Below are 16,700 nucleotides of genomic sequence, written 5' to 3' on the forward strand. Positions count from 1 at the left end.
CCTGAATGCTCTGATCCCTGTTCTGGAAACTTTGCAGTACGTAAGCAAGGCTAACAGCACAGGAGGTTATCACACACCATTAAACCTCGAACTAGACGAGCAGCTACAGAGCATCCCACCCCCAAAACTCTCCAGTGCCTCCCCTCAAACAAGCAGAGTGCCATGAAGGTCAGGTTTTGTGCGCCTGCACACAGCGCTCACCCAGACATGACAAAAGGAGATACAGCAAAATTGTCTGCCTTTGGCACAGAGGACTCTGTGAAAGGGTTTTACTGCTTATCACCTCTATCACCGTAGAGCAGCTGCACTTGAATAAATCAGTAAAGAGCTAAGCACAGATGTGAATTCAGAAGGAGGTGTCCTCAGCCCAGCACAGGCACAGCCACCTTCGTGGGTCGTGCCTAAGGACTGGAGGACATGCTAATACAGTATCACCTTCTAGTCAGGTTCCTTTGGATCCAGGACTAATGAGAACACACCTGAGATGATCAAAACCTTGCTAAGTGTCATGGCAATGAAGACAGCATAGCAGATGAGAGAGAGGGACAGAGCTCTGGACGTACACATCACAAGGTGAACTTGCTCAAAATGCAAAAAGTAAGAATATTTACATTGCTTCAGATTCAGGATCCATAGAAACATTTGGATATAATTCAGGAAGTTGCTGCTATTTTTGTAAAATACAGCTGATATCGAAGAGATTTTTGTGAACCACTGGCTTTGTTAAATTCTCTGCTTCTGTTTTGGTTTTTTTCCCCCTCAAATTTCAAATCAGTCTGCTAAGTCTTGTTAATTACAAGGAAAACAAATTTGCTCATAAAACAATTATCCGCTATGTAACTAATACTCTTAATTTAATTGTCTGTTTAACTGCCTTTGCAAAATAAATTCAGCAAGCTCTTTCAAGGCATGTTGCTTCAAAAAAACCAACAGAAGAATTTTCTTTTATGGTAAATAAGGCCTTTTCTTCAGCATTTACAAATCCAGAGTTCGCTCAGACTTTCAGCTTAAGACTCAGAATTTCTCTTTCGAATCTTCTGAGAGCAGATCAAACCCCAAAAGATGCACACATGGATGTGGCCACCCCAGTTCTAGTAGTGATCATGACACCTCCATTCGGCACTGCCAGGGCCAGATCCCAGTTTGGAAACTGGTCCCTTTCTGTCTTTAGCACACAGAGACCAGGCAAGCACAGCACCAGCGACACTGCAAGCTGCACATATGAAAAGTGAGGTTTAATTCCAGATGTCTGATCCATCTCTCATTCCCTGGAGTAAGCAGAAACTACGCTTCATTCACCCACTTGCAGAGGAAGAAGAATCATTCAGCTGACAAGAAAAGACTCCTGGCTTGACAGAAGTGCTTCAGGAGTCACGAAAATGCTGGGAGTGACCTGCAGCACAGCCACGGCAGCCAGACACCAGCCCACACTTAATCGAGTGCTCATGCCCTGCTACTGATAGTACCTGCAATTCAGCTCACAGAGCTCCCACATGCCTACAGGAGCTGCAGCCGGCACTTGCCAGCAGGTTACATGTCATCTGCCTGCAACTCCCTTTTCAAAGTGAAAAAGGCAGTATGCTACTGGGGCTCCCAAACCACCTGTGCTAAGCTGTCCACAGGTGGCAACAGGCTTTGCCTCTGAGCTGCGGCACAACAGCACAGGAGCACAACCTCACTCCCCCCCATGCTGCTCAACAAAAATTAAAAAAGCAAGAACTTATCTATTTATTTATTTATTTATTTATTAATACCAGTATTTTTTAATTGGTATTCTAAGATGGTCACTTACTGAAAGGCAGTTTTAACATGCTCTCTCCAGTAGAATATGTACCATTAACTCTCTGCGGTCATTACTTACAGAGATGGTTCTACCAGACATTAAACTGCCCATAGATTTATCTGTCTTTTTCTTGCCATCAGAGCCTTAGGAAAAACCCCAAAGGCTGCTGATACTTCACATTCTGCTTTGCAAAACTTGTTTCTGTTGGGGTTTTTTTGGGAGGAGGAAGATGCATCCACAGATATCCGTTCAAAAATTACATTTTTCCTATGTGTTTTTCATATTATTACAGTATCTAGCAATACTTCAGAAACACTAGTCTCAGTCACCAGTATTTACTACAAACATAATACAGTCATTCCAAGAAACAGCTAAGCAAAAACTTCAATAGATGGCATGTTATGTTAAAATGTTGCCATTTTAATCTTCCCATGCATACTTTAAAAAATGGATACAAATGAGAAACACATGTTACTTAGCAAGTCTGATTTCCCTTTTTTTTTTTTTTAATAGGGTGACAGTTCTTTAAAAGTGTTTCAGAACCAAAGACACTGTAACACTAGGACATAAATTATGAGGCCACATACTATATATATTACAGCAGATGATGAATACCTCAGGTTTTATCCCTCTGATTTTCCTGGTTTAAATCACAGTATGTTCCTACAACTATATTTCCTCCGGTATTACAGGCTATACTCCTAAACCACAACATTTTGCTGTCAAATGAAATAGTTTGCCTCAACACTAATTCTTTTAAAACCAAATGCCTTAAACTGTAACATGAGATGACCAGCAATAATTGAAAGATTCTAGGACTTTATCACAGAAACTGCCTATCTCTTGAGCACTGAAATTTCTTTTTTCCATATAAACTCAGGCCAGAATACAGACAGCAACTGAAGAAATCATCAAGCTCAAGCCCCTGAGTGAGAAAAAGTAAGATAATTTTGAATAATGTTTTTAATATATCCTTAACACAAGTCCTATTTGACTTTCAAAAACCTTCGCAGAAAGGAGATTGCACAACCTCAGCTTTGTTCCAGTTCTCCCTAAGGCATAACAGATTTTAAGAACATCATCCAGTCTTTGGTGCAGACTAGTTTAATCTTTTTCGATGCAGTCACAGACCACTTCTCACTAATTTTAAGACTGTAGTATCTTCTTGTCCCCTGATCTCTTTCTGCTGGAACCGAGCTTGTCTAGCCTTTTTAGAACACATTTGGCAATCACATGTAGTCTCTGTAGATGACACTTGCCAAACCCTTCCTAAGCCTTGATGACCATTTTCGGTGGATTGAGACATTCACATTTGTCTTTCTGAATGGGCTTTGGCCAAAACTAAACACATTATTCTGTTAATTAAATTTCATTAGTACAAGACAAAAATTTAAATTACAAACTTCAACAGTACTGCACCCCCATGCTTACTGAGATCTCTGATAACCCTCAGACGTGCTTCCATGGTGCTGCTGCCAGGTTGACTAACTACCTGATTATGGGATCTTCTTCCTGAAAATAGTATCTTGCACTCAAATACAGCCTTTGAACTTATCAAAAACCTCTTGTCTTCCAAAGCAGATCATCAAAAATACATCCTGAAACACCTACTTGTCTTCTTCAGATTTTGTGCTAATTCTGTTGATCAAAGACATCAGTGACAACAAGTACAAAGGTGCCAGAACTCCCCCAGCACCACTTAAACCGACTTGCAGTTTGATGGTGACTCATAAGCATTCTCCGAGAATTATCACCCAGACTTGCTATCTCTAGATCTGGTCCCTTTGGTTCAGCTATTCTCAAACACTTCAGATGAACAATTTCCATAAGAGCAGCCCTACTGGGTCAGGGGCAGGTTTGTTGTCTGCACTAGGTCAATGCCTGAAATTAATATAAGAACTTGATAAATAATTGACAGTACTTCCCCAGTTTATTCTCCCGGGCTCTGTGTTCAGCTCAGTGACACCCTGAGCTACTGGAGGTACTTGGCACAAGTAATCCTTAGTGGATTTTTCTTCCATTAATTTGTCCGGCTGCTTTTCAAGTCCCTGTAAACTTTCAATATCCACACGCTTCTGAAAGAATCTCCAAAGTTTAACTAACTACACACTGGGTCAAAACCACACCCCCTTTGTTCATTTTGAACCTGCTAGATTAATCTCATACTTCCACACTGTGTACTGATAAAAAGTTAGTCCCCACTCAACTTTGCCACATCACTCATGAGACTGTCAAAATTTAAAAACCCTCAAAGCTTTCCTCAGAGTAGCATTATCAAGTACCACAAAAATATGAAGACTAGATTGGGTCACAAAGCCTTCTCCACCCTGGCAGATTAGGCACAAGGAAGCACTACTTCACCTTGCTTATGAGAACATTATTATTAATGGGTCAAAATACTGACCCATTATCAAAACAAAGGCACACGGCAATGCCAGAGGCTGAAGGACACAGTATTTAGTGCAGATTATACAGGAATGCCCACTCTGACTAGAAATTTGGGGGTGGGGAAATTAGTTCAACTTACAACTTCTGCAATGGTTTTGATACTGACATGGTTTTGATTCAGAAAGCTATTAAGCCCCACAAGAAAGTTTACTACCTTTATATTCACACTGCTGGCTTTATAGTTTCACAGTCAAAGGCATAACTGTACCGTCACTAAATAGTTTATTAACTTAGACACATTAAAAACACATACACTAAAAATGCAGTCAAGTTAAATCTTAATTTCTTTCTACATTATTAAAAACATTGCACAGGTTTGTAACTTGTACTCTGACAATGTCCATATTTACTCTCCTACCTCAAGAATACTGAGATCTTTCTTTTGCAGTTATTTTATAAATTGTACACTTCATAGTTATCTTGTAGGTTAGCACAGTTTAATTATATTTAAATAAATACTGCAAGACATTTGCTTATACATTTAAATTTTCATAATGATCATTTTAATTATTAAATTACTTCCATTTTATTAGGGTTTTTTCACTAAAAAATAAAACTAAAAACTGCAGATGACATTTAACTCACGAGTTCATCTCCACCCTGTTAATTTGTCACACTTGCAACAGACGAAAGACAGTCCCGTGGCCAACCTTTGTACTCGGATGGCTGTGAACCCAATCCATAGGCCGCTCTGCAGCCCGGTGATGCCAAATGAACTGTAAGAAATTAGGTCGCCTCAAAGGTCTGTTCCCCTCCTCAAGACCAAGAGGGGACACAAGTCTCGACATACGACTTCTCTTCATCTTTGTAAAAAAAGGGCCGACAGTCAGCAACATTCAGATGAAGCAATATGTAGCAATCATCCTTTTACAGAACCCCTCATCTAATAGTTTAGCTAAACTAATAGTTTAGCTATTGCCGTCTTACAGGCCTTTGGTGGCATTTACTAGTTCAGAACCTGAGGACCAAGCATCAGGCAAGCATCAACAATATATGTGCTGTACTGCAAGTTCTATCCAAGACCATTAAAGGGACGAACCTTTTTAATTTTTCCTAGTCAGTAATGAACGCGAGTTACAGGAACTGGGTATCGGTTTTTAGTTGTACAAGGCGCTGATACACACTGCTCTCCAAAACCGCAGCCTGCAAAAGTACTTCGTGGAGAAATACTCTAAGAGAAGATGTTTTTCCATCGCACTACCAGTCATGCTGAGTTCGGCCAGTAAGGGCTGTAAAAATTTTATTTGCTGTGACAGCACAGAAATGTTCCTGAAGCAAGGAGGGGAGCTCAGTTGTAACTCTGTAGGGATGGGATTTCATAGAGGATGATACTAAAAACCAAACCCACAGAGGAAAAAAATTCCCATATCAGCGGATTTAGGGAAGTAAAGAACAGTCCAGAGGGATTTTAACTGCACCTCGCCGGGAAGCTCCGGGTGTAGCAGGTCCGTCCCGCGGTGCGCTGGCGGGAGCGCTCACCCCGCCGAGGGCCCTTTCCGGCCCTTCCCCGCCCCGATCGCACCTGCCCGGCGGGAAGGGCGGCGGGGGGAGCCGGGGGGGCAGCGCCGCGGCCGGGCCGGTGGGCCGGCACCTCCCCTGGGAGGCAGGAGGGCGCGGAGGGCGGCGGGGGCCGAGGAGCCGCGTCCTTACCTGCTGCCGGTGCTCCTGGCGGTAGTGCTACGCTCGCCGCCCCGCCCGCTGCCAGCCCTGCTACTGCTGCTACTGTCGCCGCGGCTGCTGCGCTGCTCTGCACCGCCCCCGCCGCTCGGCTCGGCCCGGCTCGGCCCGGCACGTCACCGCCACAGGGGCTGGCCGGGGGCGGGGGCAGCGCCGGCCGGGGCGGGGGCAGCCGGAGAGGCCGGCCCGGCCTTCTCTGCCGTCCGGGGCCGTGTGACAGGAGCCCTGGCCCGCTGTCCGCCAGCCCGCCCGCCCCGGCACTGCCGCGGCCGCCCCTCTGTGCGGAGGACACAGCACCCCGCAGCCCTGGTGGTACTGAGGGGCTGGCTCGGGGACGCGCCTGGCTTGTGGCTGGGCCGTGATTATTCTGGTAGAAGTTGGGTTTCTTTCTTTATTTTTACCAACGCAGTTGCAAAAAGGGTCAGGTCTGGGTTGTCTTTGTCTTTATTGAACATCACCCCATAAAGAAAGGTACAGAGCAGGTGGTGGTTCTACCGCTGCTTAAGCTTCGGCAGTCAGAGGCTGTTTCAGCCCGGTTCCTCCACCAGGCTCCCCCTGGCCCTGTGCAGTCCCTGCCCTGTCCCCAGGGTCTTGCCCTGACAGATGTTACACGGGTGGGAGCAGCGACGGTCACACAAGCTGCTCAGTGGCACAACAGCATCGCTTGCCCCCGCCCTGTCCCCGCTGTGGCTCCTGCGAGGCGACACAGGTGCCAGCCTGCCTTCCCACCGGACTCCATGGTGGCTCTGCGGGATTTCCCTGGCATCTGCCTACACCCAGCTATTCATCCTGGTGGCTGGTGGTGTGAGAGTGGCCCAACTGGACGGCATTGCATCATGCTCAGCCCTGGCGTCACCACTGAGGGCACCCACAGCCGCCCCTCCCTGACCAGCCGTGCTGCAGCTCTGCGTCGCCTCCCTGTCCCTTGGCTTTACCACGACTCATTCCTAGCGTCGCTAGCTGGTTTGTCAGCTTTCCTATAAACACTTTGCTTCTCTCCACACAACACTTCACGAGTGGCACAATGACTTGACAATATGTGCAAAGCCTCCTTGTTCTCCACTTGATGATTCTTATATATTTTGCTGACAAAGGCAAACAAATGAGTTCATACTTCAAAATTTCGTGCTTTCCCTAATTTTCCAGCCCTAGCTTTCTTTAGGCAGGGTATGCTTCACTGCATCTTTTTTGAGTGTCTGGACAACACCAGGGACAATTGTGAATACAGCCTCTAGCTAATAAATAATTTAAACAAATTTCTTCCAGCCGTATCTACCCCTGTAGATATGATACTCATCACAATGCCTTGGCCTCTTTTAGGGGACAAAGAAAACTCAGGGAGAACCTAGAGAAACTCAGGGGTTTCTGTCAGGGATCATTATGGATGTACACATGGAAGGAAAATGGCAGTACACAAAGTGCATGAGTAATCCTACATCCTGGGCAGAGCATGGGTGGAGTTAAATCCTGTATCCAGATTAACATTCCTATAACTCCTGAAATGTGCTATGAGCTTGTTTTGGTCTTTAAAAGATTCCACGTGCCTGCAAAGCAGCAAGGTGAATTTGACAGTTGCATCTTCACTTGACGTAATTTAGGAATGTTTAACAATTTGGACAAATCAAAATATTGTATAACTTCTAGAAAATGGGAGCTTGTCTCTGGCATTACCTTTCAGGGCAGTACCTAGTACGGTTAGCCTTACTTTTATTTGTAAAAGACAGATAAGGATAATTGTTATCTGTGGGAAAAAAAGTGAATGGGCAAGTAAATGAAAATATAAATTTGCTGACTGGATATAACCCTCTCTGTTAGCAAAACAGGATATAATGTCAGGAAACGGTCAACAAAATACTTCCAGTGTAAACAAGCGAATCAGTTCTCCAGTACTGTGGAAGCCAAGCACTGCTGAGCACTATCTCACCATCTGACGTGATCTCCCTCATCAGGAGGAGCCCATCTCTACTCTCTCCTTTTTTTTTCCTGGGAAATTTAAAAATAACCCAGGACACAACAGCATCTGTTCCGTAAATCTTCTGGGAAAATACAGGAAAACTCACAAGTGAAATCTGAGTGCAAGAACTTCAAACTACGCAAAGAGTGTGGGGGGAAAGTGGAAAGAGAAAACAAGGTAAAACATGTTTTACTGTACTTGCCTGTATGTAAGGAGGCAGGCAAGAAGCATTTTGAGTTTCATTCCTAGGAAAATTGGGCAACCCTTTGTCATTTCAGTCTAACCAAGGCTTTTGAGAACACCAGGAACAGTGCAGATGGGTTGGAGCTACCGCCCAGTTTTTGCTTAATAGCTGTATAAGGAGCAGATGCAGTTTGAGGCTAGGAGGGAGACCAGAGTGCCTTCAGCATCATCTCCCCGTTCCTCCCACACCTCAATGTGTCAAGCGGGGGCAAACAGCAGTGGAGGAACATTGATTCACAAGCTGCAAGGCACAGATATGGTCTGTCAGCACAGCTGGCACTCAGGGGCAGGCTCAGACTGTACACATCAGAACAGGAGGTTCTGTTGTGAGGAACGAGAGCTCTATTAGCATCGTCTTAAATGTGTAAGCACCATATTCTGGATGGCCTACCAGAAATCCCATGAGTATACCAAAGGCAGAAAGATCACCAATACAAGGGCAGCACGACATTTTAACAGGACTAGTAACATGCATATGTGCTTCTGCTGTAGCCCTGCTGCAGAGAACTGACAGTATTCCAGATATCCAAGGTGTCTGTGTTCAGCCATTTATAAAAATTGAATATTTTGATATGAATCCAGGTTGTTAGGGATTATAGCAAACAGCTTCTATCATTAAAGTTGCCATATATTTTTTAAAAATATATTTTAATTGTATGAGCCACTGTATTTTGTCAGACTTAGTTTTGCAAGGATGAGCAGCTAAAGGACCCCAGGTGACTTCTCAGAAAACCCTGAGAAGATATCATGCATGTTTTAATTTCAAAGAATATCATATAATGTCTTGGATATTAAAATTTCAATGAACATAAATTCTTACGTATAATTCAGTGGATCAAAATTCAGACCATTCAGTATAAATAAAAAAAGATAAAGGCCTTCACACTTGCATGACTAGAAATTTCACTCCTGAGATGGTTGTTCTCAAGTGCTAGTATCATGAGTGTTAAGTTTCTTTTCCTACACTTTATTATGAAAAATTAAATGCAAAAATCAGGTTTGACATTGACTACAAGCCTTTGCTGAATGCATCTCTCCACACGGAAAGCTTATTGTGTTTGAATCATGTTGGTATTAGCTACAGCAGTTTTACACAGCCCATGTAATGGGTAAAGTTCTGCCTGTAAGAATGTCCATGGGCACTAAAGACACAGCCAATGAGTTAATGAGGCCAGAAGTTCATTTACTTTACATGCTTTGTTGACATACTCAAGTGTATATGAATGTGATGTAATTACACTGTATCCATGTAATGTGGTCATGTTAAATACTTCATGGATTGCCAGCATCAACTCTTGGAGTTTCCTAACTGTATTTTAGTTTAGCGCTTCGATACTTCCTAAAATGATTTTATATTTTTGCAAATAATTTCTGAAAAAAACCTAAACCTAAATTCACTGGTGTTAGAACTGTTTTAGAATTACCCATGCAGAGTTTGCAAATGTGGCTATTGTAGCTGCCAGCACAATTTATCTGTTATTTCTCTGGATAAAGAATAGTTTGCTCATATGTTCGCAAAAGAACATTTCTAACTGGCTCAAGGTTTAGCAGCTTATGTTTAGAGACAGAAAAAGAACAAGAAAATTTGCCGGGATTTTAGCAGTGGTAGATGACGTTCCTTTCAGGATCAACCTTTGGTTTCTTTCTGAGCAGGCTTACTCTAGATAAGCACCATTCATTTCCTTATCATGTAAATTATTTACTGGAAAATTGGTGTGTAAGTCTCACTGCTTCCTTTCACTTAGTGTTATGTGCACATACACAATTCTCTGATTTTGACAGTAGTGAAATGATCCTTTTTTTTCCTCTCTTTCCAGTACAGTTTACATGAACACCTACTTTGACTACGCCTAATTTTTTTAATATTCCAACTTTTCCACAGGCCTTCTGTATTTCAAGAGCTTCATACAAGTTGCAAAAAAAAAAAAATTAGACATTATGTTTTAAGGTAAAAGCTAATTTTTAAAGTCTTCCTATTTCATTTCAGTTGGTGAGTAGTTTCTTCTTTGACCACTTGTTAGTTAAGGAAGGTTGATGGTTTTGCATTTTCAGCCCTACCAATGTTTGACTGTTTCTGAAGCTCTGTTTTTTTGACTGGGACTAAGTCTCTTGGACTGGCTCTGTTTTTCAATTTCCTCTCCTTAAGGATAATTCAATTAAGCAAATAGATTATTTTGAGTTGTGGGTAGCTCCAGAGAACTAAGCTTGCATAAAAAATAGCATGAAAGGAGGTAAGGGGAATCCCTGACTTGTGAACTCGTAATCCTTCTGACTGAAATCCATTGCTTTTTGCTTTACTTTTGTGAGCAGATTCATTCTATAAACACAAATGGTGAGGACAGGAAAATGAGATTACAGTACCCCAGGGTAGCTGGAAGATATTCCTGGAGTCATCCCAGTATTTGAAGACAGATGGATTCCATTCCTGGTACAACACGCCCCATGTCTCTGGGGAAAGACTTTTCTTCTGTTTCTGCTGCAGCTTCTCTCTGACAAAGGTATCATGGGCCCACTCACACGTATTTAGAAGTAGAATGGGCCTCAGTGGTTTAGATATTTCATCTGGAGAGGGAGGAGCTCTAGTGTAGGAATGAGAACCCAGTAAAAGCCACACAGAAAACACACAATCGTAATTGCCATAGAGCTGCGTTTTTTTAATTTTTGCTTCTTGCTCCCACTCCCCCTCAATGCACTCTGTGGTCACCTGTATGGATTTCCTTTTTGGTGATGAACAGCAGTTGCCAGTAAAATAACCACAGGCTCATCTGAAAAACAGAAATAGCCTGCAGTAAATAGGTAACCTGTAGATGACAGCCATAGGGCTGTCCTTCCTTCATGGAGCAGAGGCTACTCACTGGCAATTAAATGAACTTCAGTATGGATTCGGTTGATCATGGGACTGAGAGCTTCTCATACTTTTTAGCGAAGTGGAGACCTTTTTTTGAGGAATTCTGTGAGGTTTATTAATTTGTAAATCTTTCCGTAAAGGCCACTGCTCATCTAGTGTGTTCCTAAACAAGTGTGTCCTGTAAAACATAGTGTGAGGACTTTCCTTCCATCCCATTTCAGACATTTCATTTTAGGCATTTTTAGTTTTAGTTTTTGAGCCAGTCTTGAGAAAGAAAAGTTTAAGAGGAGTAAGTGATCCCCTTGAAATTCTAACACACCTTTGGGCAGGGACCAGAGGAAGTCTGGCAATAATTTAATTCACAAAATATGGGGGTCCAGCTGCAGCTCTCCTACTCTTCACATTGATCTAAGAAGCAAGAAGAAAATACACAAGAAACATGCTGCTAGGCTGAAAAGGAATATTTCTAAGGCAGGAATGAAATTCTGCAAAGCACCTCCCTTCTGTCTAGCCTTCACATGTCACTGTGGGGTTATTATACAGAACAGAGAGAGTTTAATTTACATTGCCTGTAGAATAAATCCACTCTCAAAGATGTAAACTCTGTTGCTGATGCACTTGAACGCTACCAAAAGCACACACAGACTAAACTTGCCTCCCTGCACCCTTTCCATATGTATACTAGCTAGATTATCTTGAACCTCACCTGAGTGCTTTCCTGCTGGTGAGCAGCCCTTGAGCTGGGTTTTATACCTACACTTAGATTCCACTGCCAGCTCTTCAACCCTAAGACTTTTAGTACAGGATAAGGCAATCCTCACTGAGAAATTAAACATCCACTGTAGCATGATGTTCTCTCCTGGCATGCTTACTTGCTCCAGAGAGTGCCAAATTGTCTAGTTCTGACTCAGTTACTAAATCTGCTAATAATGTGCATCACCTATCTGTTCACAAACTGTTCTTGGACTTGCAAGAATACTCAAATTACTCTAGAAAAATAGCAGGTAGGAAAAACTGCTGTATTTTTCTTTCAGTTGCTTATAATACCTTCACTAAGCTTCAGCTGCTCAGTTTAAAATTTTCCAAATTAGATATTTGCTGCAAATTGAATGGTAGCTAAAATGGTTCTGCTCATATTGTTAAAGAACAGTAACACTAATTAAGCTTTGCAAGAAAGTTGCCTGCAGACGTGTAGCATAGATTTAAATTTGGCAAGCAAGTTGTGTTTTATGCCAGAGATGTGCCTTTTGCCCATAGTCTTGCAATGCAACAAGTTTAGCAAAGCTGTGAACTTGTGATGAGTGTTAACTGTGGGTGGCTTTGACCCCTGTATCTTCATTCTCAGAACAGCACACCTGGAACTGCAGCACTCCTGTTGCTGTGCTGCCCAGGATTTCCTTTGCAACGCCCTCGCACCAGACAGGTTTGTCACACCAAGTGCAGGAACTGAGAGCAAACTCACAGAATCACAGTCTGGTTGACGTTGAAGGGGACCTCAGGAGTCATCTGGTCTGATCCCCTGCTCAAGCAGGGATCCCTAGAGCCAGCTGCCCAGGACCATATCCAGACAGCCTTTGAATATCTCTGAGGATGCAAATTCCAGAGCCTCTCAGGCCAACCCACACTGGTGCTCGGTCACCCTCACAGTAAGAAAGTGTTTCCTGATGCTCAGAGAGAACCTCCTGTATTTCAGTTTGTGCCATTGCCTTTGGTCCTGTCACTGGGCACCACTGAAGAGCCTGGCTCCATCTTGTTTAGGTATTGATACATGTTGATGAGATTCCAACCTGACCCTTCTGTTCTCCAGGCTGAACACTCCCAGCTCTGTAAGCCTATTCTCATAGGAGGAATGCTCCAGTCACTTAATCACCTTTTGTGGCCCTTCACTGGACTCTCCCTAGTATGACCATATCCCTCTTGTTCTGGAGAGCCCAGACTGAGATACAATACTCCATGTGTGGCCTTAACAGTGCTGAGTAGAGGGGAACCTCCCTCGATGTGCTGGTGACTCTTCCCAGTGCAGTCCAGGATACTCAGTGCTTTCTTTGCAGCAAGGGCACATTGCCAGTTGATATTCAACTCTGTGTCCACAAGGACCCCCAGGTCCTTTTCTGCAAAACTGTTTACTAACAGTAAATAATTAGTAAATAATTAGGCCTGCAGAATGACCTTGTACCTGCAGTTGTTCCCCACTAGGGGCTGGACTTTGAGCTTCCCTTTGGAGGTTCCTATCAGCCCCTATCTCCAGTCTTTTGAGGTCCCCTCTGGATCCCTCTAGCAGCACAGCCCTTCAGTGTATCAGCCGCTCTTCTCAGATTTGTATCACCTGCAAACTTGCTGAGGGGACCCTCTGTCCCATCATCCAGATTGTTAATGAAGGTGTTGAACAGTAGTGCCAGTATTCACCCCTGGGATGCACTGCTGGTTACAGGCCTCCAACTGGACCTTGTACCATGGATCACCATCCTCTGGGCCCAGATGTTCAGCTGTTACTCAATACATATGTCTGCTCATCCAGCCCATACGTCCTCAGCCTCTCTGCTGATGAAGTTGCCAACATAGGGTCATGGAGGAAAAAGACAGTAGCAGCCATTCTTATGGAGTGCAGACTGAAGAACTGAGCTTAGAGACATGGTAAAAGATTGACAGATGTAGAGCCAAGAGAGACTGGGAGAAGAACCAGTGCAGAAAGAATTTCATCAGGGGTTTGGAATGAGGGAAAACAGCAAGGGGCAAGTGGTGCTTGAGCAAAATCTGTAACAACCACCAGAACAAGTTCTCCTCTTGGATGTTTTCCTCTAGGTAAGCTAGAAAATTACAACATACAACATACTATGACTGGAGTAACAAAAATGAGAATTGTGGCATTAGTTCTACAAGTGACCATCATACACTGACAATGGAAGTCAGAAAAGCCAAAATGTGCAAAATGCAAATAGTGTATGCACTGAGACTAGAACAAGCACTAGAAAGGTAGAAAACATTCAAATATTGTTAAATTGTACAAGGAGCCTTAATTTAGTCCACTTGCATGTACAGACTTCTGTGTGATCACATGTAGTGTCTTCTCCAGACATCACTTCTCTCAATGAATGCTAAATTAGTGTTTAGGGAACTTAAAATTTCACAGTAAAGACAACTATGGGCTATATTATTCCTGTTGTTCTGTGAGAAGATAATGAAAAAAAATCATCTTTGTGAAACCATCTAAATATTTGTTTTCAGATATGAACACATGACCCATTGCTACAGGAAAATTATCCAATATTTGGCAAGTTACTTAAACATATTTTCCAGTGGTTATTAGCTATGTTCGTATATTCAGATGCCCAACTTTAGATGCTTAGGGTAAGATTTGCCAGAGTTTGTAAACCCACGGAAATCAAATGACAGCTCTATGTAAGTACTGTAGAAGGCACTCCAATGTGTAAAGAACAGAGCAAAAACTGGAAAACAGAATTAAACAGTCACTTCAATTCTGGCTTCTGATAATCTCAGGTCAATAAAATGTCTAGGCAAACAGTTCTCCTAACTACAAAATCGGTTTCTCTCAAGTAGCTCAATAAACAGCAAGCATCTTTTTAAGCTAACTTTTCAATGCTCACAAGTGAGAGCAGCTGGAGTGTGAATTTCAGCAGTTTAGAGTAGCTTAACTTAGTTAAACTATAACACTTTTAATCTCCTTCCCTGAGCTTCAGCACTCAAGTTGCAAAACGGAGATAATCAAGCAACTCTGACTGCGGACAGAGTAAGAGCAAAGCCAAGTTCACCCTGTCTAGCTTCTAACTGGCCTGAAAAAATTTAGCATCTGAATAAAGGCACTTGAATTCAACACCGTCCCTAGGAAAAGGGAAACTCCATTGACTCTGAGAACTAACTTACTTGCTTTTCATAGACAACCAAGACACAGGAATGCAATTTAGATACTCAAATCAGGCTGACTATACTGCATCCAAATTCAGTAACCATGTATGACAGACTAACAGAGTAGAATGAAAATCTCACAAAAATGACTGTACAATAAGGTGTAGAGACGAATGAGCTAATAAATTCTTTCAGAGACCACTCCTTTGCAAAACAAAGGCCTGGTTTAGGCCTGGCTTCTGGGGGGTGAGAGGGGAGAGCTCTATGACTTTTTAATTAAATACCATATCATAAGCTGTCCATAAAAACACATCCAATACGTTACTACAGACATTTGTTTAAAAACGTCTTCTTGATTCTGGAACCTTAACAATCATTTGCAGTGCAAATTTTGTTTGAAGTCTAGAAATTTCAGTGGTCTTTTGGATGGGAGGAAGCTGTGCAACTTCTCACGGCCTTTTATTGCCCTTTTGTAACACAGACAGATCTTATTACAATATTGTTTACAAAGCAGTTTAAGTTTCAGAACTGAGGAACATTTAAGTAAGAAATATATTCCATTTGTTTGCATTCCAGTACAACTTATGTCCTATTTCTGTGAGAAATGTGTCATGCTTTTAATAGTGCTCTTTTGGGGTTAGCCTATCTGATTTTCTTGTATTACAGAACTGACACACTATCTGGCATATTACTGAATATATTACATAGTATGAAGTAAATTTCCAGGCCTGAAGTTATGAAGTTCTCTAGAATTAAAATAATTACTCTATTTTCAGTCTGCTGCATAAACAGTGCATTCATCAAGGCCAGGTTGGACAGGGCTCTGAGCAACCTGGTCTTTTGGGAGGTGTCCCTGCCCACAGCAGGGGGGTTGGAACTAAGTGATCTTTAAGGTCCCTTCCAACCCAAACGATTCTGTGATCCTAGATCTTTGGATCATAGAGCTTTAAATTCCCAACCAAGTATTTCCTGAGAGTTCCTATAATTAATGTCATAGGTTTGCTCCAATATACAGTAATATCCCCGTCCAAGCTACCACTGCACTTCTTACATACACGTAAAGATATGGGAAACACAGTGTTAGTTTTCCAGAATTCCAGTTATGAAGGACAAGCCTGATGTAAACAGGTAATGTCACAGAGCTTGATTTAAAAACTGTTACATCTGGAAAACTTTGGTGGCAGAGGTTTGTGTTAGAGTTTGCAAACTACTGCTGTGAGACGGCATCAGAATATTTAGTTGTATTTAGTACATTTAGTTGAGATCACTGTATATGTAAAATTAAACTAAGTTCATAAACTCAGAAATATTTTTAAAAATATAGTTAATAAATTTCCATAAGTTGAACCACTGGAGAAATATAACATGTTTTAATTTCTGGGTTAAAGACCAGACTCTAAACAGATTCTTCACACAGGAAACGCAGGCTGGTTGGAGCACAGTGCTCTTCCCCTAAGTGTACTCCTCACAGCTTATGGGGGAACAAAGACTCAGCTGAATCAAACTAGTCTGGCTCCCATTAACCTTATCCAGTCAGCTTGCAGTAAAAGCGAATCTGGTCCTGAAGATGGAATTTGTAACTATTATCTAAAACTGAGACACTGCACAAATGGACACAGGTACTATGTGGATTTGACTATTCTATTAAAATAAACCATCTACTTATAGAGTACAGTCAGCCTCATTCTGTAGTTGTTTTTCTCATATAGAAGAATCTTTTATTTAAAAATTAATAGTTTTCATTTCTCCCACTCCTGAATTACTTTATCTGATGCTTGTTTTGGGTAAAGTCATACCCCAAAGAACTCTAGAGAGAGTTAGATAATAACTAATAAGCATTAACTACTAATAAATAAGGAGGGATGAAAAAGAAAACAAAAAAC

The 16,700-nt window shown here is 42.2% G+C and overlaps 1 protein-coding gene across 1 annotated transcript in view; it reads right to left on the minus strand.

The window, feature by feature from the left end:
• The window catches only part of MYO6 (myosin VI), a 104,923-nt gene extending 98,956 nt beyond the window's left edge, over positions 1-5,967 (minus strand). The window contains 1 exon segment of the mRNA XM_032681272.1: positions 5,882-5,967. The gene's annotated coding sequence lies outside the window, so the exon portion shown is untranslated.
• Positions 5,968-16,700: the final 10,733 nt, after the last annotated feature.

The sequence above is a fragment of the Chiroxiphia lanceolata genome, chromosome 3 (genome assembly GCF_009829145.1).
Source record: "Chiroxiphia lanceolata isolate bChiLan1 chromosome 3, bChiLan1.pri, whole genome shotgun sequence".
NCBI lineage: Eukaryota > Metazoa > Chordata > Aves > Passeriformes > Pipridae > Chiroxiphia > Chiroxiphia lanceolata.